The 24,584-nt window shown below is 35.6% G+C and overlaps 1 protein-coding gene across 3 annotated transcripts in view; it reads right to left on the reverse strand.

Annotated features, from left to right (window-relative positions):
• The window catches only part of PCDH7 (protocadherin 7), a 496,511-nt gene that overhangs the window by 212,109 nt on the left and 259,818 nt on the right, over positions 1-24,584 (reverse strand). The window lies entirely within an intron of this gene.

Consider the following 24,584-nt stretch of genomic DNA (forward strand, 5'->3'; position numbering starts at 1 on the left):
GTATATAAAAGAATCTTGTGTGTATGCAAGATTATTTAGCTGAAAATCATAGCTTAAATGTTAAGACCTAAGTGTAGATTTTAAATTTCCAGTACAAGAACTCTAATATGTAAGGACAGACCTATTTTATGTAATAAAAAATGGAATTGGTGGAGTCAAGATGGTGGAGTAGAAGCAGGAAAACCCCTTATGCCCCCTCCATAACCACCTCAAATAGCTATCAAAAATGATTCTAAGAAGACTTTAGGGCTACAGAACCCACAAAGTGACAAGAGAGAAACAACCCTCCCACTGAAGATAGCCCAGCAGGCCGGTGGGAAGGGTCCATCATAGCCTGCTGGGAGCCCTGCTTGAGTCTGTGGTTTTAGCCTCAGGGTGGCCAGAACAGCCCCATCTGGAGGAATTTCAGGAGAGTGGATCACCAGCTGCTGTGGTGGTTTCCAGAATCATCAACACATAAATGCCAAAGACAAAGTGAGAGTTCAGTGAGGACTTTGTGGGAACAGGCAGTCTGGCAGTGTGGTCCAACCTCGGCCCTATGAAGGAAGAAGCAGCTAAGGCACAGGGGCTGCCGCCATATAGCTCTTTCAGAGCTCCTGGCTTGCAGATTGTAGGGGGACCAAGTGACCAGTCTGAGGGGTAATCTCTCTTGCTTTAACCTGCTTGGATATGGATTGCTGTCTAGGGTGGAAGTCTCAGGGTGTGTGACCAGTGTGCCAAAGCTAGTGGAGGCTTCTAAGAGGGCACCCAACTAATAACTCTGGCAGCAGAGAAAACCCCAGTGATCTGTGACAAAGCTCTCCACTCTGGAAGCAGAGTTCTACTGTGGCAAAAAGCTCAAAAATAAAACAATTGAGTGACAACATAAGCAAGCAAAGGAAGCAAAGCAAGAACAATATCCTGACTTTGGATTCCTTTTTTGGGGACAAAAAGGATCAAAGCATGGAACCAGAGGAAGACAATGAAGTCAGAACTCATGCACTAAAAGCTTCCAAGAAAAATATGAACTGTTTACAGGCCATAGAGAAGCTTAAGAAGGATTTTGAAAACCAAATAAGAGAAGTGGAGGAAAAATTGGGAAGAGAAATGAGAATGATGCAAGAAAATCATGAAAAGAGAGTCAACAACCTGACTGAAGAAAGTAACACTTTAAAAAATAGACTAACTCAAATGGTAAAAGAGGCTCAAAAAGCCAATGAGGAGAAGAATGCCTTAAAAAGCTAAATTTGCCAGATGGAAAAAGAATCTCAAAAGCTCACTGAAGAGAATAATTCCTTCAGAATTAGACTGGAACAAATGGAAGCTAGTGACTTTAGGAGAAATCAAGATACTATTAAACATATCCAGACAAATGAAAAAATAGAAGGCAATGTGAAATATCTCACTGGAAAACCACTAACCTGGAAAATAGATCCAGGAGAGATAATTTAAAAATTATTGGACTACCTGAAAGACATGAGCAAAAAAAGAACCTAGAAATCACCTTTCAAGAAATTCTCAAGGAAAATTGCCCTGATATTTTAGAACCAGAGGGCAAAATAGAGGTTGAAAGAATCACCAATCACCTCTTGAAAAAGATCCCCAAAAGAAAACTCCTAGGAATATTATAGCCAGGTTCCAGAATTCCCAGATCAAGGAGAAAATATTACAAGCATCCAAGAAGAAAAAAATTTGAATATAGTGGCAACACAATCAGGATAACACAGGATCTGGCAGCTTCTATACTGAGGGATTGAAGGGCTTGGAATATGATATTCCGGAGGTCAAAGGAGCTGCGACTAAAACCAAGAATCACCTACCCAGTAAAACTGAGTATCATGTTTCAGGGGAACATATGGTCATTCAATGAAATAGAGGACTTTCAAGCATTCTTGATGAAAAAACCAGAGCTGAATAGAAAATTTGACAATCAGATACAAGAAGCAAGAGAAGCTTGAGAAGGTAAACAAGGAAAAGAAATCATAAGGAACTTATCAAAGTTGAACTATTTACATTCCTACAAGGAAAAACGTTAATTGTAACTTATGAAACTTTTCTCAGTATGAGAATAGTTGAAGGGAATATAATGTGTATATGTATACATACATACATGTATGTCTATATAGGAGGGTATATGGGCATATGAATACATATGTGAGTGTGTGTATATATGTGTACAGGTATACATAGACAGAGGGCACAGGACCAATTGAATAGGAAGGGCTGATACTTAAAAGATGAAATTGAGAGGTAAGAGAGGGATATAATGAGAGGAGATGGGGAGAGACAGAATGGGGTAAATTATCTCATATAGAAGAGGTAAGGGAAAACTGTTACAATGGAGGGGAAGAACAGGAAGGCAAAAGGAAATGAGTCAACCTTACTCTCATTGGATTTGGCATAGGGTGGGGATGAAATACACACTAAATAGGATATCTCACCATACAGGAGAGTAGTGGGAAAGGGGATGAAAAGGGGGGTGGTGGAAGGGAGGTCAGGTTGGGGGAGAGAGGGAAGTTGGAAGTACACACTTTTGAAAAGGGACAGGATAAAAGTACAGAATAGAACAAGTGGGGGTCGGGATAGGATGGAGGGACATATAGTCAGTCTTTCATAATATATCCACTATGGAAATGTTCTGTGCAGCTATACATGTACAACTTATATGGAATTGCTTATTTTCCCAGTAAGAGTGGGCGATGAGGGAGCAAAGGAAAGATCCTGAAATTCAAAGTTTTAAAGTAAAATGTTTTAAAAAATTGTTATTATTATTTTACATACAACTGGGAAATAATATATATAGGCACTGGGGTATATATATCCATCTTGCTCTACTGGAAAGCTGGAGGGGGCATTGGGAAGGATATAGAAGAGAGCAGATTGGGATCACTGTTTTGGGGTAGTGGGTAGGGGAAACATGGGGAGAAAATTTGTAACTCAAAATCTTGAGGAAATGAATTATGTAAACTAAAAATAAACATAATTTAATTTTTAAAATGCAATCACTTTTGGGAGGAGGTGTTTTAAGAAGTGATATTACTGAATTCTTCTTTTCTAAAGTATTAAGTTCCCTATACAATGTTTATAAATGATAAGTTAAATAGGGATGGCCCTGGTAATCCTGCATTATTACAATCTGCTTTATAGTCAGCCACTTCAATTATTGATCATTTTCTATGTTATATCAATGATCAATATGGCAATTACTAGCCTTTTATGAAAAAAATTAAAATTAAAAATTAACCAATTTAAGTGTATTAGAATCCTCTATGAATCTAGTCTTAGCATTAGTTTGCAAACTGTTGCCTCTTGGGTTCCATTTTAACCACTGCCACAAAACAAGATTTTGAAGTGACTGAATAGCTCTCCATATATTTTAGTAAAGTAAACCTCCTGCCTGTAAAGCAATGACCAACTCAGTAGTATTACTGTCTCCCCTATATCATGTACACATTCTCTGTGAAATTTACTAGGCCATCATCAGCTACCCAATATTTTTTTTCTTAAAGAGCTACTGTCAAGTCCCAAATCTTACCTTAAGTCATGTATATAGTGTGTTTTTATGTGAAGCAAAATTTAAGAATAAATAGTTGATACTGATATCTCACCCTCTCTAGTGAATTTGCACATGGAACCAATGTACCTACACAATAGAACAAAAAGCCCCTGAGTTCTTAGAGATCTAACCTGCTTTTGAGCATGAGTGTTAGGGAAGTAAATCCAGGGCTTATATGTGTTACAACCACAATAATGAAATTGAAAATAACCTTAAATGATGTCAGAATTCAGATTAAATCTCATTAACAATGCTGGCTCCAGATAATTAGCAATAAAACACAGCTCTCTCCATTAAGTGGAAAAGTAAGAGAGTATAGGCATAGAATGTTGTGAATGCACCTACTTGACTTTGCTTAACTGATTTTTTTTTGTAATAAGGGAAGGCTTTATTTTTGGAGAGGAATTATTAGAAAATGATTCCAGTATTAAAAAATAAAAGGTATGAATAAAACTTTAAAAAAATTAAAAGGAAGTAAAAAGTAGTGTTGTTATCCAAAGAGTAGTTGCATGATTTTTTTTTTTTTTTGTGGGTTGGGGGAGAGGAGGGCTAGGGCATGGATAATTACTCCTTGAAACCAAGGATAAAATGTGTGCTAAACTCATTATATGTTTATGAAAAAACCCTATTTGATTTTAAGCTCTGCATATAACAGCCTTTGAACATTTAGTTTCATTTCTAGAATTTATCTTGTGAATCAATATATCACTTAACTATTTTCCATGTCTCAAAACATTAGTTAACAAAGAGGAAGACAGGCAGAGAAGATTATCGTGCACAAAAACTGAAGAGTTTACTACCCCTAAATATGAATCTCTAATTATGTCCCTCATAACTCATTTATTTCCCAAATAAGAGCTGACACCGACCTCCCTGACAGTATACAGGTGCATCAACATATTAACGACCCTGCTCATGAAGTCATAAGGAATGTCAAATTGTTCTTGATTTGATATCTGCACACTGTCTCTCTATCATAAAGTCACCAATGTAAAGCCAGAAGACACCAGAGATCATCTAGGGCAGCTACTCCATTTAACAAAATATGGTCCAACAAGATTAAGTACCTTTTTCTAAAATTGAACAGGAAGCAAAAAATGCTAAGACTTGAACCCAGGTCCTCTGACTCCAAATCCAGAACACTTTATCAACATGCCCTTACTTCATCTTCCTCTGCTTTAAGATCCTAATGGAGACGGCCTATTAAGAGCCATTCAAATCCCAGTCAATCTCTGCTTGTTCACAGTATATGTGAGTAATATTACTGTTGTTACTTAGTCATGTCAGACTCTATGTACATGACTCCCTTGGGGATTTCTTGGCAAAGATGCTGGAGTGGTTTGCCATTTTGTTCTCCAGTGTTTCCCCATTTTACAGATGAGGAGCTGAGGCAAATAGGGGTTAAGCCAGCATGTGTCTGAAGTCAACTTTGAATTGAGATCTTCCTGAATTCAGGCCCAGTGTTCTAACCTCTTGATCACCTAGCTACCACTTAAAAGTATGGAATTTGTGAAATATGGTAAACAGGTCAAACAGAAGATATAGGTTTGGATTCATTTATTCATTTATCCATGCAACAAAGTTAGTAAGCAGCATGAATGATGTAATATCCTCAAGTTTCACTTCCCCATTGGAAGAAATGTCTCTTTCTTCTGAGCTCCTATAATGCTTTGTACTTCCCTTATTTTTTTTTTCTACAGTAATTTTAATTCTAACTTATAGGATCACAGAATGTGGAGTCAGATAAGGGATTCTGGACATCATCTAGTCCAAGCCCTATCAGAAGTGATTTCTATATGTTTTACATCTCAACAGGAGCATAAAGTCAATGTAGACAGGGACCATATTCTATTCCTCTTTCTCTTATCTTACCTCAGCACTTAACAGCATAACAATTTCTTTCAAGCAAATACCTGATGAGTGAATGAATGAATGACCTTAGTAGTTTGGTGAAACAACCCTGCTTATTGCCAATTAGGAAAAATGTTCAGCAGGTGTTTTGATTTTGTTTGTTTGTTTGTTGAAATTAATATATTACAGTTAATTTTGTTGGCAACATTTTCAGAATAATTACAGCATTGGCACAAGACTACATCTGGAATTTTTCCGAAAGAATGTGGCTATTTGGGAGGCTGAATGACACAGTAAACAGAGGGCTGACCTCGGAATTAGGGACACCTGCATTCCAGTCTCAGCTCTGGTACCTGCTGTCTCAGTTACCCTATGAAAGTCATATAATCTCTTAGCCTAGGTTGCACAGAAGTGTTGATCAAGGGAATTTCCTCATTGAGTTCCTTATACTAATGAAATAGCAGATTGGAACTAAAATGAAGTGTGGCCACGTTTCCTAATGTACTTAACCCTTCAGTCTTCAATATGAATAATCAGATTGTTGGTTTAGAACACTGGACTTGGAGTCACAAAGACCTGTGTTCAAATTCAAACACAGAGTAGTTGTCTAACCTTTCTGGGCCCCATTTTCCTCATTGGAAAATTAGAGAGCTATATTTAATGACTTCTAAGGCATTATCTCGGTCTATATCTTTGATATTGTTATCTTTAACCCCACAATCATAGAATGTCCCTCTAGCCCTAGAGATTTCCTATATGAATTAAGAAGAATAGATCCTCAGGATCATAAAATACTGGAATCAGTAAGAAACTCAGAAGTCATTTGTTCCAGTCTCTTACACAATGTAGTAAAAATCCCCTCCTATTTTGAATCGTGTTAGGAAGAAAGCAGAGCTGTAAATGTTTGGGGAACCACAGCCCTTGTATCCTAGTTTAGCCTTTTCAAACACATAGCAAGTTATGATAAAATATCTTTGAAGTTCCAGGGCCATTTTAGTTATGTGTTCAGATTCAATATATGATTGATTGCTTGCTTATACAAATCAGAGAGAGAGACAGACAGAATATTGAGTGTATTACAGTAAGCAGCAACAGGAATTAAGCTAAATCAATTCATAATTAGCATATAAATGGTTTCAATAATAGTTTTCATCTCAGCTAGTTCCTCCACCTCATCCCCCCTTCCTTAGTAACTATTAGATCTCTAACATAGGAAGGGCAGTTCTACAATCAAAGTGAAAGGCTGAGCAATTACCTGGTGACTTTGGACAGATCTAACCAATTCAAGGCACAAATTACCTGCTTTCACTGGGTAACTAAGAACTATGTTGTTCTTGACCATGTGAAAGCCTGACCTCAATGATACCTCCGCTGATGTCTTAAATATTTAAAGAATTTTTGGAAAAGCATAGGAGAAAATACCTGGATATCGGTTTTTTTTTCTTTCTCATGTTGTAAAATAAGTCTGGATGGTACATTTAAATATGCTTGGGTGAACATATCATAAAAGTTGTGCTATTCTGCTCTAGATGTATATTACATATGTATGTATAATATATTTAAATGTACCATCCACATGTATATCTAGAGGATATTATATATAATGTCTAGGGTAAAATAAAAATTAAGATGTATGTGTATATATACACAGAGAAAATACCTTTGGAGAAGAGGAAAAATCTAGGAAAAAGCAGAGGTTGTATGGAAAATAACATTTGCAAGTCTGTGAGCATCTCTCTAGAGCTCTGGTGTCAAACTCAAATAGAAATGAAAGGCCACTAAGCCATACATAAGGGACTCTGCAGGCTATATGTTGACTTAGTTTTAAAATAAAATTTAATCTATGTTTAATTGTATTTTTGTTTATTTGGCTAAATAGTTTCCAAATACATTTAAATCTGTGTTGGGCCAGGGACCAAAGGGTTTGACATCTTTTCTCTAAAGCATGGCTCTGGTAAGACCAGGGATTCCTAAGCATGCAGGATAGATTTGCGAGCTTTTGTGGCTGGAGATCCAACACAAATTCTAGGCCAGGTGCCTGGATCAATGAACAAAAAAAGGATCTCAACCTCCTTGCTGCCAATGGCATTTCTTCCTATTTCAATTCAAGGACATGTTCTCAAGCACAGTATTTCCTTGATCCTCATTTTTGTTGCAACCATCAGTTCAAGATCTATCTCTGCTCCACTTTTAGGGTCTTTAACTCTGAAATTCCTTTTTTAATGGAAAATATCTCATCTTTGTATCACCTTCACTACTACTGAATTGGCACTTCATCAACTCCACAGTCTTCCCTCTACCCATCCTTTCCCTATTTCTCAAGATCATTAACCCCATCCTTCCTTCAATTTCATCCCTAACTAGCCCACATGCCAAGATTATTCATCTCTCCCCCTGCTATTAATTTCTTACCTCTTGACTTTCTGCTGAACATGGCTCACCAATCTTCAAGCTTTTATAAAACAATCCAATGTTTTGTTTTGTTTGTGACCCTATTTTGTTCCTCTAAAACTCTCCCTTAGAAATACCTGATCCCATAGCTTCAAATATAACCTTGGTGAGAATGACTCCAAAAACAGTATTTCTAGACCTCTTTTTCTTCCAAGCCTTAGACCTGCATTTACAATTGCTTGCTGGATGTTTCCATCTAAACAACTGACTGGAATCACAAAAATACCATATACAAAAGCAGACACATAATATTCTTCCCCAAACTTGTTCCTTCCCCTGTATTTTCTATTTTTATTACCAGTCTGACACCCCATCCCCTATCCCTGTTAAACAGGTTTGAAACTTCAGATCCTTGTTTCAATTTTTACTCACTCTTAGCCTTTAAATATAATCACTGACTCATGTAGATTATACTTCCTGAAATACATTCCAACTATCCCTCCTTTTGCATTCTTACTGACCCTCATTATCTCTTATCTGGATTCTTTCCATAGCCTCCTATCTGATTTTCCTGCTGTAAGCTATCCTATATACTGCTGCCAAAATAAGTTTGCTAAAGCCAGCTCCGATCCCATTACTCTACTGCTCAAAATTCTCTGATAGTTCCTTACTGACTCCAGAACAAAGTGTGAGCTCATCTACATGGGAATTAAATATGGCTACAACCTACATTTCAAATGATCTTCTATCACTGTTTTTCACACACCCTATGCTCCAGGCAAACTAGATTATTCCTGGAAAATGTCCCTAGATTTCCTACCTCTGTTCCATTGCTTAAGCTATTATTCCAATCAGGAAAGCTAATCAAATTCAATTCAATAAACCTTCATTAAGTTCTTGCTCTGTGCTGGGGAGTGTGATAGGGATACAAAAACAAAAGTGACAGTTTCTGTCCTCCCTGCCCTCCCTCCCCCACCAGTTGAAGATGAGCTTTAGCTAATCAATTCTGGTTCATCTGTCAAGGCCCAATTCTCTAACAACACTTTGTTTACAATTCTGTCATGGAGAAGCAGCATGTCACAGAGGAGAGGGAGCACACCTTGAAGTCAGAAAGACCTCAGTTCAAGATCCACTTCTGGCATACTGGCTGTGTGATCTTGGGAAAGTCACTAACCATCTCTATGTGCTAGTCAACTCTCCTAGCTGATTAAATTGCAAAGAAGATATCAGCATGTATTGATAGAAAGCCCTTCCTCACCCAAAGTTCTTTCTGCCAATGAAATCACTGAACCACTCCCCATCCTTTTCTTTTTTTCCAGATCATATTAAAGCACTTTTGTAACGGTTTTATATCTATTCATAGATGGTAAAACCTTTGAGGCTAAATAACATCTCTTATTCATCTTTGTACTACTCTCATGATTGAACAGTTAGCCTTTTCAATGATAATTACCCCCCCCAAATTACATTGGATTGAATTGCAAAAGTAATGAGGAACATTAAGTATAAGCAAATATTTTCTAAATTACAGATACTTAAGATTTTATTTTGTTGAAACTACTGAATATAATCAAAATATTATTTCTATTGCTGTTAGTTTGTACATGGTCACCATTTTTACTCAACAGAAGTCTTAGAAAGAGTTAAAGCATTTTGAGGTAGAGAGGTCAAAGGTAGAGAAAAATTCAATTCAAATCAACAAATCAACAGCCCATTATTAATCGCTTACTCTATACTATGGACTATGGATAGTGAAGGAGAGACAAAGTTTTGGTAAGACATGTTTCCTACCCTCATACAGCTTACAAACTGTTATGTGAAGCTAGACAGTGAAGATTTTGGTCATGCGATGCTCAGGACTTCTTGAAGAAGGTCTTATTTGAATTGGGATTTAAAGGATGGGTAGAGACACTCTTCTTTGAGTAGATTAATATCAACTATATGGCATAACTGACAGAAAATCCCAAAAGAAATTGTATATAGTCCTAGTTTAGAAATTTTCATTTGCTCACTATTAAGTTTTTTTTAAGATTAGTCTCAAAAGTGCATTCTGAAATTACAATTCAAGCAAACAGAACCTTGAGCAGAAAAATCAATTGTGTTTATGACTTATTGATCTCTTTTTTTGCAGTGGCAGCATTATTGTTTTTCCCATATTGTACAGCTCCTTTATCCTTAATCTTGATGCCCATTATGAACTTAAAGGTGATAGCAAAAAATATTAAACCTTTAACATAAATAAGATTTTAAAAGGGTATGTTAGTCATAACTGATTATAAAATACCATTAAAAATCCAACAAACTCTAATGGGAAGATAACTATCTAGAAGCTAAATCTAGACTCTTGCCCCAGTTACACAATTAGTGGCTGAGTGACTTTAGACAAGTCACTTGAGATTCCTGAGTCTCATTTTTCTAACCTATAAAATTGCAGAGCATGTGGTTCATATGAGTTAATGAACGGGAAAAGATTATGGGGCATAAACAAAAAGGACTATTAAGTAGAGAACCTTGGAGCTAAGAGGGATCTCAGAGTTGGGGCCCATTAAAATCCCTCATTTCAGCTCCCTTACTTCAATTCAGAGTCACATATCCAAATAATGACAGAGTTCTGACAAGAATCCAAGTGTTCTGATTCCTATTCCATTGTTCTTCCCACTAAAACCAGGATGCCCATTAAAGAAGTATGGCATACACTGGCTACTTCTCTGGGTAAATCACTCAATCTTTCAGAGCCTTAATCAAATTACTAAAACTATAAGTAGGGGCAGCTAGCTGTGTAATAGAGAGCTGAACCTGGAGTCAGGAAGACCTGAATTCAAATCTGGACTCAGATACTCACTGTCTGCCTTAATCCATTGGAGAAAAAAATGGCAAACATCTCCATTGTCTTTTCCAAGAAAATCCCAAATGGAGTCAAGAAGAATAGAAAAGGACTGAAAAATGACTGAACAATAACAACAAACATGCAGACTACCACTAAATCATCTGTTCAGTAAGAGCTGTCTTACTGCTTTAGTTTTCTTGACTAGAATCTTGAAATCAAAGGATGTTAAATATTGGATGAATATTAGATCTCAACATAAATATGATGCCAGTCACTAGTAATGTACTGATTACAGAAATTGAGAGGCCGTATATATATATCTGACATGAACATCAATTATAGTACAGGAAGTTTGTTGTGTAATGCTAATCCAGTAGAAGCACTTGCGTACATATGACTCAAAGTTCAACTTACTCTATTATCACGGAAACTCTGTATAGCTCTTTCTTTGCAGATAATTTATGCTGATTGGAGAACAGTGCTTTGCAATTACTTAGAGAGCTGTTATGTACTTCTGATCACTGAGTTGGTGGCTCTCAAGTCCTCTGTGGAAACTCTGATTCTGGATAGTTCTTCCTTTGGAAAAGTAAATGAAGTCTGACATTGACATAGAAACAGTAGAGCAGGTTTCTCTAAGGTCATATTCTCCACCTAAATCATCTTTTGCACAATGAAAATTAACACATCTTTCTTTTATAGATAAGAAACAGACAAGATGCTTTCAGTCCACTGATTGGTTCTTTACAGAAATGTCCAAAAATCTAGAAGCCATTTGACGTTTTCCCTGTAATATCATTACTATTCCTACTATTAGAATACTTACCGAGATATTTTCTTTTCTTTAAAAAATGCATTGCAAATTTTTGAAGATTTTTTTTTGGAGGGAGTGGATAAATGCATGTCAATGCATGGTAACAGAAGGATAATATGTTTGTTAGACATGATTATCTCTAAATGGCAAGATTTACAGTTTTTTTAAGTTTTATTGTAAAATGAGGGGAAACCCTAATTTGCATAGGAAGATTCAACAGAATGACCATCTTTTATGTGAGAGTTACCTAGAATTTTGAAAACTGTGCTATGTGTGAGTAGTAAGCTATTCAGTGCCTTATCATAAGACTGAAAGATAGAAAAGCTTCGGGAAAAATAAAGGTCTGATAAGACACTCCAGTCATATACTATTAAAATTGGATGTTTGGGATAACATTTGTTTATGTTCTCTTTTTTTCCTTTTAAGTTTGAATAGAAAATTAAACTCCATATGTTTTTAAAGGATTAGCCAGTGATTTAAAAAGATGTCCACCCCACATTTCCAAAATCAGAACAAGTTTGTTCTATGAATTCATAAATGTGTGGTTTGGCTGGTCCCTAATAATTTCATTTTATTCTTTAAATCTTTTTTCCCCATTTCTTTTAAGAACCATTACTCTCTGTAAGGTAATACACCCACAAAGCAGGAAATGAATAATGTTACACATGAAGACATTCCTATAAAACTTGATATGAACCATAGTTCAGGAGTTAGACAACCTGGATTCATATCCTACATCTGATGACTACTAGCTGAGTAACTTTACCCAAATCACTTATTCTCTTTAGGTCTTAATTTCCTCATCTGTAAAATGAGGGGGCTGGTCTAGAAGGTCTACTAGGTCCTTTCCAGCTTTAGATTTATGATTATATGACAGCTAGCAAGATGTGAAGCCTAGAAGATTTTATAAATTTCTTTTTTGCTAATATTCATTTTATAAGATAAAGGTAAATTTTATTTTTAAAAGCAAATAAAATATAAATAAAAGTAGTAAAAGCTGTATCATAACAAATACTGAATCAGTATACAACTGTGGAAAGAGTAATAACTCTGGTATCAGAAGTCAAAAATCTGAATTCTCCCATAGCCACTTGATATCTATGGACAAAAAATGTAGCTTCTAAGGGCCTTTATTTCCTTAAGTGTAAAATGAAGGGATTAGACTAAATAACTTTTACAGTCCCTTCCAGCTTGAGATCTATGCTCTTAAAATACCATTGACTTCATAAGTATATCAAAATAAGCTAATTGTGCTTCCCGTATTGTCTGTAGATATGAGCCATTACAATTTAAGGCAACTCATTTTCTGTTCCTTTTATTTCTTTTGGAAGGAAATGTCTCATTCTTGGAAATGCAGGACTAGATAAGCAAGAGTATTCTAAAATGTCCTTAGGATCACTTAAAATTGTCACAAAGCTTAATAAGAAGGCCTCTGTGGGTTGATCAATTTCCATGGTCTGAAATATAGGCTGACCTATCCCAATAATATCTATTTGGTGCTGATGTGCCTTATGTAGCCAATCTTGATGTACAAGCATTTGCAAAAGTAGACCACCTGCTGTTTTTTTTCTGCATGCCTTAGGAAAATTGGAGAAGGGGTACCCTCGAGATTTCCATATTCAAAGTTATAAAAAAATTGAATGCAATACTTCCCCAAAAATAAACATAAACCCACTCTTGAAAGAACATTATACCCAACAGAATTTCTCTAAGGCATACTATAGTTTTGAATGAGATGTTCTCTAAAGAAAATGAACTCAACTTCAAAATATAATCAACTCTATTCTATTATTAACATGAGATAATATGTAGTGCTAATAAGAAAATGAATGTCTATCCTCCCAACCCTCATTTTCTCCTTCTTCCTCTCACTTTCAAGGAATGTATTTCAAATGTGTAAGGGTTATGGGATTTAAAGATCTTCCATGCCCCATTGGACTTGCTGACGTAGCAGGAAGGGGTGGAGCAAGAGGAAGCGGAAGCCAAGCTGGAGTTCCTGCGGTGGCTGGCGGTGGTGGTGACGGCGGCGGCAGCAGCAGAGGCAGCGGCAGCGCGAAGCCCTTTTTGAGTTAGGACTGCTAAGGACTTTCTGCTAAGGACTCCTGCTGAGGACTGCCAGGGGCCGGAGCTTCTGGGAGCACGCTTCCAGACGCTGGGTGGTTGCTGTGAGTGGGGAGAGGAGGACTTTTGCCTGTTCTATTTTGAAGGCTTGAAAATGTGGGTGCTTTCTACTTTATCTACCTGTGCCAATGTCATAACTACTCTGATGGCTTTCACTTTCTGGTTTTGGGACTCAGTCTTTTGGTATCTTAATAAATTTTCTAGTTTATTCCCCCATATGGCAAGCATGATGTATTTTATGATGGATAATTATATCAGCATATCTGTAATCTCCATAGGCATTGTCAATATGGCATTGCTGATACAAAATGGATCTACAAAAAGATTCACCCTAAATAAAAATAGATACATTTGTATATTTATATATGTTTGTGTGTATTCTGAAAATGGAGATTATATATTTTTGTCTAACATTTCAGGAAAATTTCCCTAGAACAGTTCATTGATGACAAAACAAGACCCACAGTGATCTAAATGATCACTTACTATCTCCAATGATCTGACTTAAATCTACTTTTTTACAGTGAAATGAAAGCTTTAATGCTTGCCACATTTTTCCTAGACCTGAAAATTAATGTAGAAATGAGAAAAAGGTGTAGCTCACTTCTCCTTTTTTTCTTTCTCCTATCCCTTTCAGATTTGGCAGGCATCATAAATTTTAAAATGCACAGCAGAGACAATCTTTGTACTGTTAAAAAACAGTGTGCCCAATTTTAACAGCTTAGAAAAGAGAAAAAAAAGGCCTAGGAAGCAGGGGCAGCATATTAAAGTCTATGAGCCTAGCAACCCAGAGAGCACACACAAAGCTTGGATCTTAGTAGGTTCTCTAGAAATATTAGTTGATGTAAATATTGACTAATATCATCATTTGATGCTATTTTTTAATAGACAAAATATACACTGTCTTTAAGTAAAACCTTTTAAATAGTTCTTTACTGTTAGAAGAAAAAAATGTACCTCAATTTTAAAGGGACTACAAACATAACAACAAAATTACTATATATGAAAGTAGTTTTATCCAAAGGAAAATAGTACTTGCTGATTTAACAAAGAAAATGAAATCTCTAATGACTTCTAGCCTCACAGCATTAGCTTAGTCAACATCTGGCATAATGTTCTACTTTGAGGAGTCTTAGTCTTGACTGACTAGACATCGGCCAAATGCCAGAGGAAACCGTGAGTCACTTGCCATTGCATCACGGTGCTCATGCTTATGTCAGTAGAGTTTTCTTTATCATTGACTCCTGTGCTTCAATGCTGAAACCACTGCATTACTAGTAAGGAAGCCTTCTTTTTCTGATAGATCTGTCCTTTTCTATGATTAGTGTACATTTTAAATGCAAATGTTAGGTGGGGCAAGTTCTCTAATTAAAAGCACTCTTACTGGGAATAATTACAGTACCCATCACAAGAAAATCTTGGCATGCAGGTTTGTTATCCTCATAGTCAGAACCCCTCCTGAGTTGCTTTCACCCTAGTAGAAATAGCGGAGAGTCTACCAAAATAAGCCCTCATGCAAATGGCCCGGACTATTATTCTGAAATAATGATCTTGTTTCAACATCAGGATTTGAGCCACAAAATTCAGACCCCAACTTCTGGGTCATAAGAATTAATAAGCCCACATGTGGTCAGAAGAAATTACTGTAAGTATGACAATACTCAGAGCAAGGTATCAGAGCAAAAGATAAGGCATAGACAATGGCCACAGGCAAATAAGTCAACCTCCAGTTGGGAGCATAGTAGGTCTTCCAGAAAGATTAGCTGATGTGGCAAAGAAGAGCTACTTCCTGAGACATACTGTTAATATTAACGACATTGTCGAATGGAGAAGGCTCTGCAAAACAACAGGGAATCTTTATCCTTGTGGAATAAAGAGTAGTCTGTTGATCACATATCAGTCTGCTGAGCAGTAATACCACATGCAGAAAACAATTACCAAAAGCACTGTCTTTACTGGGAAAGTCACAGATAAACAAGGTCTCAGCATAGATTGTAGAGTTGGTTGGTTGATTTAAGAATTTTAAAATATCAGGGCAGCTAGGTGGCACAGTGAATAGAGAACTGGCCCTGGAGTCAGAAGGACCACAGTTCAAATTCGACCTCAGGCACTTAACCTTACTAGCCATGTGACCTTGGGCAAGTCACTTAACCACAACTAGCCTGCCTTCCCCCCTCCAAAATGAAAAAAAAATGAGAATTTGAAAAGGTCAAGATTTGTAATGGAACATTCCAACACTTAAGCACCCACAACACTGCTTAATATGATTTTACATAGACAACCACTGTTCAATACACATTATGTTGCAGGGACAAATTAATTAATCTATATTGAAAATATTCCAGTAAAAGAATATCTGAAGAACATGTTTTAAAAGTGGTTCAATGGGAAGAACAATGCCTCTGGAGTCAGTGGACCTGGGTTCAAATCCTATCACTTACTACCTGTGTCAGTGCAGGCCAATAATCTTACCTCCCTGAGCCTCAGCTTTCTCAACTGCAAAATGCAAAATGGCTTCTAATGCCCTTCCAGTATTAAATCTGTGATCCTATTATTCTATAAATCTATATTAGGTAACTAGCTTCTCTTTCTGTTGCTAGTGAAACCATTCAATCCCTTGCATTTATATGAGGAAGCAGTTTCCAATAGAATGTAAACTTCTTAAAAGCAAGAATATTTCAGTTAAAAAAGATTGAAAAAACCAATAATAACTCATCATATCTCTCTTCCTCTTATCCTAGTGAGAAATCTTTGCTTCTGTTCTCTTGTTCCTGTTATACTATTATAAACCAAATGACCTTAGCAGAAGGCATCCCTATCAGCAAGGAAAAGGCCTACTTACCATATTAAATGACTCAGATAAGCCAACAGGTCCTACCGAAATTCAAGGGGTAGAGAATTAGATTTTTTTTTGAGAGAGAGTGTGAGAGAGTGAATGAATTTAATATTCTGGACGATAAAACTTCACTCTGCTCCAGTGTTACTTTATCTCTGGCTTTTAAACCATCTTTTTTTGCCCCTAGTCCTTATAGCTATATGATATGCACTTATAAACACTTAGAGCTGAGAGGAGCCTTAGAGATCATCTAATTTAACTCTCTGATTTTACAGATAGGGAAAATTTGACACAGAGAGATTAAATAAGTTTCTTAAAGTCACACAACAAATAAGTGACAAAGTGAAGACTTTTGTCTCCAGCCAATACCCTTTCCAGTATACCACATCTCCAGAAACAATCAAGTTCTTTTTGCAGTGAAGAGTGTATCCTATAACTTCCCTCCCACTTAAAAAAAATCATTATTCACAATAGCCCTATGAATTCAGTCAAGATAATTTAATTTGCTTAAGAGAAAATGAACTGGTAAAGTGATGGTGGAAAGAAAGCATTAGATTTGAAATCTGAATATTTAATGCTCCTATGTCCTTGAGCCAGTTACTTGAATTCCCTGAGTCTAAATTTCATAATCTATAAAATGCTAAGACTAGACTACAAGAAAGTTCAGGTACTCTGATTTTAACCTTTGATCCTAAAAAGCAAAAACCAACGAAAGTGGTCATAGTAAAAATGATCATATGAAAGAAAGCTTGGATACTAATTTTCTGGTCCCCTGCCCACACATATTTCCTACTCAGTAAACACCAGTGGTTCCCTATTATTTCCAGAATCAAATATAAACTCTTCTGTTTGGCACAAAGTCCTTCACAAACTTGCCCTTCCTACATGTTCCATATCCTTCACTCCATGCACGCTATGATCCAGCTATCCTGGGCGACTTGGCTTTGCTGGCATAGAACATTCCATCAGCCATCTCCTTGCCTTTGCACTGGATATATCCCACACTTGGAAAGCTCCCCTCCCTCCATCATTCTGCCTCTTAGTTTCCCCAGTTTCTTTAGGAACTCAATTAAAACCCCACATTCTACTGGGGAATTTTTATTTTCTTTGACCCCACCCTCAACTACAAGAACTTTTTCCTCTAAGATTAGTTTCATTTGCCTCCAAACATATTTTATATGGACCTACATGTTTTTATAGTGTTTCTTCTAGTAGCAAGTGAATGCCTTGCAGTCAGGGACTGCTTTTCCTTTCTTCCTATCCCTGGGATTAAGTACGTAGTATGCACTGATATCTGGTTGTCTAAGAGAATCAGCCTACCAGCTACCTAGCCCTCCTTAGAAACATGATGCTATCAGTCTGCCTGCTGAATACCTTCTACACTGGTCTTTTCCACCACCTTCTAATTTGGCAATTCATTTTCTACCTCCTACAGTCACATAAATTACCCATTTAAAGTTTCAAACATCTTAAAGGTTTTTTTTTTAACTCCTCTACTTTCTGTACATTAGAATTTGGCTTATGCTGTTCATATTTTGTATAAATAATGTGCTCTGTTTAAGGGTTATCATTCTGGCTCAAAGTGAATTGTATCATCATAATCATCATCTTCATATTCATCATCTATATTTCTTATATCTTTTCTTTTTCATCTTCAATAATTTTTACATATGCAAATACAGCAGCTTTGATAACACTATCAGATTGGCTACTGGTTTTTGAAAGGAGATGATACCAAAGCACAGAGTTACTAAATGGCCCACAGAGAATATTAGGTCACAAGTGTCAGTAGAAGAGGTATGAACTATTGTTGACAAGTTTCTGATTCTCAAAACAAGACCAATTTATGTGAAATATTTCTTTTATTGGAGACTTAAAAAAATTAAATAAATCTTAAAGAATAATTCTAGAAGAAAGTGATAAACAAAGGGGAAAAAACGTTTCTTAAAGAAATGAAGGCATACATAGTATAACTATTGGAAAATATGAAAGCTAAAAAGTAATTTATGTGGGTTTAAGCATCTGAGTGTTTCATTATCAATATGTAAAATTGTTCAGGTTCCATGGTGACAGGCACTAAAGAAAGCCACAGACACCTAAAAATTAGTTTAATGCTGCCAGACCTATTCAGGGCAATTAAAAAGTATATGTTGCTAACCATTAACCATGATATTCTTACAGCTTCCAGAAATATGAATAAATGTTCAGCTGAAAAGTCACTTCAGAGCATTTTAAAAAGATGAAACTACTTTAATATATACCTCTGTACAGGCACACGTTTAAGTTATATAGGAAGGAAAGTTATTTTCAAAGAATTTAACTTTTAAAGATTTTCCAAACACATATAACTTAATAAGAAAGAACAACATCTCTACATGTTGTATGTGGCATCACTGAGAATTGAGCTTCATATTAATTACTAATGGTGCTATATATCACACACCTTATGCCAACCACTTTAAATTCTAAGGGTCTTTATCATAAATCCTTGGCTAAGGAAAAGAAACTTCATATCACTAAAGTACATTCACTTATTTTAGTGTTCTCTTTGATTTAGGAGCAAAATTATTATAACTCAGACATTTTCATCCTTTAATCTCATAAATAAGTTCCTATAAGAAGGCATAAGTACAAACTCCAAAGTCACTGAGATGCTTGAATCCTGATATTAAAATTAGGGTTTTCTTTTCCTTTTAAACTTGAAAGAATTCAGTATAGTTCATTACATTACAGGATTTCTCATATCAATGTGAGTATTTTGTGGCGATGTACAGATCCTAAACCGCCTGGACTTTCTTGTCATGTGTGATCTTCACCCAAATTCTCCCAAAGATCCTTGAGGTGCCATCAAATACACTGAAAACTTTGCTCAAGAGTCTTTTGCATTGTAAGAGTATCACTGCTTACTCTCAGTAACAGGTATCCGTATTCTACCATAAATTTCTTTGATAATGTTCCAGATGCAATTTTTTTCATAGATCAGCATTAGAAATAAGCTGTAGCCTACTTGCATCCAATATATATCTCTCCACTGTCCTTTGGTCACCCACAATTTTGATTCTTCAGGGATTATGGTATTCTAAAATTCACTATGAGCATTCCCAGGAGAAAACCTCTTGTTAAAAGATATCCTTTTTTGCTTTATTTATTTTTGCATCAGAGAGCATCTTGAAATCACTGAAAGTACTTCAGAAATTGCAAATGCAATCTACCCTTCTTTCTTCTACTCAGGAAGAGTACACTCTTCTTTCTACTCAGTTCTTGGTCCAAATCATTCACAAAGGAAATCAATGAAAAAAAAAAAGTGGGGTTGATGGAAAAGAACAAAGACTATGACCTACAAATGTTTAACTAATGTAAAGAAATCATCACAATGAAAAGCTTAAAAGAGACTATAAACCACCATATCCAAAAATATTTCATCTCCTAGCCAAGCAGAATGAAATGACAGCCAAGTGGAAAGTCAGTTGTATGGCAGAATAATGACTCATTTGTAAAACATCATCAACAATGAAGAAAGAAGACTACTAAGAAGACTAGGCCTAGGATAGAATAGATGGTTTAGGATTTACCTAATATCGCTGAATATAAGATATCTACTCTTTACAGGTGAGAAAACTGATGTTGAGTGAGATTTAGTGAAAGGGTTATCTGGGTTAAATGTCTAAAATAAGACACTTTTGATTTTTCTGACCAAAAATCAGCAACTGAACTTCATTTTTTTGTTGTTTGTGTTGCTGTTGTAACTCATTCTACTAAACTAGGCAAAATGACTTCTCCTAATGGGTTATGATTAGGATCTGTTAAGTATATCTTATAAAAAAAGAATGTCATTCTCATGATATGTGAATTTTAGTATAAATTGAGAGACAGATGGAAGAGGGGAGAATATTCTTTTAAATAGATAATTGGTCTTTTTTTTTCCCATTGTAGCCATTACAATAACCTCTGTCTGGAATGCGATGGTTTTCCTCAATAGGTCAACCAAATGGAATTCTTTCCTAATTACAAATATTTTGAAAATCTCACTAAGGCAACATAGAGAATACTACATAACTTTTAGATAGTTTAATCAGCATGAAAGCACTGTAACTAGGAAACACTACCAAAATTCAATCAGAGATGTGATTACTTTCCTTGAGAGCAAGAATTCTTAACTTTTTTTTTTGTATCATGGCCCCTTTCAGCAGTCTGGTGAAGCCTAAGGATCTCTTTGCAGAATGTTTCAGATGCACAAAATAAAATACATTGAATTCAAAAGTAAATCAAGGGTAGAAAGTCCAATTTGTATACCTGTATATCTGGCTAGGGGAAAGGAAAAATGTAGGTGAGACCTAGGACAAATAGTCTGACATTGGATGCACTTGGTATGTGTGATTAGTGGGTGATGGGTGGCAGGAAGGAAAAAGACAAATCAGACCCTTCCTAGCCAACATCTACTGCAAATGATCCTCTTCCAGGCTGCCTTCCTTCCAACTCAATGAAAGGCAGGAGCAGCAAGATGCCCACAAGGCCCAGGGAGAGGGCTAATCAGAAACAACACCAAAGTCTGCTCCCTAAGATGTTAACAGTAGGAGCAGAGCACTTGCTATCTCTGGCTGTGATCAGAAATCTGCTATATGGTTATCGTACCAAAACATCAAAATATTCAAAGACTTTGAAAGAATTTAGCCCCCCGCCCCCCAAATTCCAGTCCAATCTAATTATCCGGCCAGTCACTGAAAACCAGTGATATGACCAAAATCACAGACTTCTCCTCAGACTTTTAGTACTTATCACTCCAGCAGGCTTGATCTGTTTTCCTTCCAAATATCTCTTCCTCTCTGCACAAACTATCTCTCAAAAGAGGGGCCAGAGCATTTTTTAAAATCTATGCCTGAGCAAAGCATCCCTTTTATCTTGATTAGGGTCTTACAGACCCCAATTTTCACCCTCATCACTTATTCTTTTTTTATCTCATTGTACTTATACTATAAGCCTGTTAAGAAAGTCCTTACCTGAAATGGCAGATTTCAATGAAGTTTAGCATAAATCAAATTTCTCATATATAAAACTTATTTTCTCAGTCATTGCTATCAGTAACTCATTGCTCTCTTCCATTAAAGGAAGGATAGGTTGGAGAGGCAGGAAAATGCCTAAGGGTATAATGAAAACACATTTAAGACTGAAGAAAATCTTCAAAACCATACATTTTAAATATAGGAAATAACTATAAAATATGTAGAGCTTGTCAAAATATTAATGCTATTTGTTACTGTACCAAAAATAGAAATAAGAGCAAATAAAGGTCTCAAAATTCTGCCAACATGGTCTCTTGCCTCACTTTAGCTCCCATATTATTTCCACTATGAAAACAGCAATTTCTGAAGCTTTAGCAGTTTAATTTCTACATCCACCTCATACCATCCTAGGCAGCTAGATGGTGTAGTGGATGCTGGATTTTTGGTCAGGAAAACCAAAAGTGTTTTATTTTGGACATCTAACCCAGCTAACCCTTTCACTAAATCTCACTCACCTCAGTTTTCTCGCCTGTAAAACTGAAGATAAAAATATCACCTACTTCATAGTGATGTTTCAAGGATCATATAAAATGACAAATGTAAAATATTTTCTATTATGTAAATGTTAGTTATTATAATTAATAATGTTAACTTTACATCACACATATATGTATGTTTATGTAGATTTACTATATCTTCCACATTGCTTACATGTACTGACTTCTTTCTTATTAAAGTATTTTTAGTCAGAGGAAAGCTAGCTAGTAACAACTGGCACTTGAGTAGTGCTTTAAGATTTGCAAGACATTTGACATGTTTCTTGTTATCTCTTTTAATGCTCACACCAACCCTATGAAGTATCCATTTTATGGATAATGAAACTGAAACTCAGAGAGGTTAACTGACTTGTTCAGGGTCACAAGTACCTGGGGCAGGAGTTAAACTCCCAGGATGATGTAAGGCTCAAAAAAGGCAGTATTTTATAAGAGTAGTATTATATAAATGGAAATCACTAGTATGTATTAGTAGTATTAATACAAATATTTTTATTAAATGATGGCTGGATGGACTTATCATGGACTATTAAGATGTCAATCACAATGTTGGTATATATGATGGATAAAATCAAATCACAAATTTTACAAGAATTATGGTTCCATGTATATAAAGGTGAAAGTTTATATTTAAAATGATCACTTTAACCATTATTGAGAGTTTTGTTAAAGTACAAACATTATGTCTGAACACTGATTAACCTCAAATGGTTTCTTAATAAAATTTCCAATATTATCAATTATTATTAGCTCCTTAGTTTTCTACTTCATCCACTCTGTAGTGTGAAAACAATGCAAATATACTTGATGATTCTGCAAGGATCAAACATGTTAATGAGCTTGATAATTTATAAACATACACGTTGTATCTCTCCAAGGAAAAACATCAGAAAGTAGAATATTTGAGCTATCGGCAGCCTTAGGGATTATTTTGGTCAAACCTCCTAATTTTATAGACAAGAAATACCCAGAGAAAGGAAGTGGTTTACCCATGGTAACAGAGGAGACCAGTAACAGAGCTCTGACTAGAATGAATGTAGCAAAAGATAATGGTAGCATATTCAGCAGCAATCATAATCAAAGAAGAAACATATTCCTGATTGGTTCAGGAATGTGGTTTTTAATTTTCTCATGAATTTAATGGACTAACACAATGAACTCATAAGTCTAAGTGATTTTGTTTCAAAGATTGGTTCTCAAAAAATCAAAATCTAGATATAAACACACATTAGAGATGTATATTATATACAATATTTGTATGTGTATATGCATATACACATAGATATGCATATCTAGACGTGTCTATCTATCTACCTATCTATCTGTCTTTCTATCTAACCATCCCTTCCAAGCTTACAGACAATGAGCTCTTTTGGAAAGAGCATAGATTGGTGTCTTTTAAAGTAGTTGGTCCATTATTATACTTTGCAATGTTTCTTGTTACAGTATGAAAGACCTTTGTTAAGATTATATAGGTTCATAATATATTGATCAGTATAAGGCAAATTTACAAATGGAAGTGTTGGGCAGGGTCAGGTGAGAGACACAAAGTATGAATGGTGCTTTCTGTCAGCTAATTAATTAAATTTCCCCAAATCTAGAAAAGACTCTATATTCAATCTCAGAACTCACTGGAAATTGGTACTCAGTCTTTCACATGTTGCTATAATCTGCTCATAAAAACAAGGGACATTGCTAGAAGTTTGGCATTAATGAAAGAGGATACAATCATGGTGATTTCACTCTAATAAAGGCAAAATGAGTCCCCAAAATTCAGTATACTTTTTATAATTCAATTTCTAAGTTCAATTATGCAAACTCCCACGTTTACAAGATATAATTTCTTTTGTAGGTATGACATATCATACCTGCTAATAATCAGATGGCAAATTGGGACAAATAGCCTTTTTTCTCTGTCTCTATTTCACTTTAATTTTTAAAGAAATACTTATGCACTATTTGCTCTCAAGATTTCATCAAATTTATTATCAAGTTTGTGACCTTTTTGATCAAGGTCTTTCATCTATTCTAAATGCATTTACTTGAATGTCATTTTTAAGTTGGATAAGTACTCCCCCCATATGTATAGCTTGGAAAGATAAATCAGTATACTATATTAATTCATGTTATATCTAATTGCACTTCTTCCTTTCATTTTATTTTTATATAATTTTATATTATTATTATTACATGATTTTATATAATTCTATAATTTCTAAAACTTCTCACACACAGATGCATACCTATGTACATCCATTATAAATCTTGAGGTCATCCTCATCTACAGCTTTAGGCTCAGCCTCTTACTTCCTAAAACATAATAATGAAAGTTAGATTTTCTAGACTCCTCAGCTTTTTAGGCATATCTCAAATGAATTCTGCCTATTAGGATGTGGTTTTGAGAGCCCACATTTGTGTTCTTAACTTCAGAAGCAGATTTCATATAACTTCTGGAGGACAAAATTTTAACCCATCCTTCATCTAGCTTTGTAAATTCATTCAACCATCATTTATTTCTTATCATGCGGAAGACTAGAGATATAAAAATAAAAATGATAAAGGTCTTGCCCTCAAGGAGCTTAAATACTTCATCAGCTTTAGTCTCAATTTCATCTTAAATTTGTGGACTCAGTCTTCTTAGATCCAACTGCTAACATC

Source organism: Petaurus breviceps, unplaced genomic scaffold, assembly GCF_028583685.1.
Source record: "Petaurus breviceps papuanus isolate PSGF00001 unplaced genomic scaffold, PetGlider_PUasm1.0 140, whole genome shotgun sequence".
In the NCBI taxonomy this organism is placed as follows: domain Eukaryota; kingdom Metazoa; phylum Chordata; class Mammalia; order Diprotodontia; family Petauridae; genus Petaurus; species Petaurus breviceps.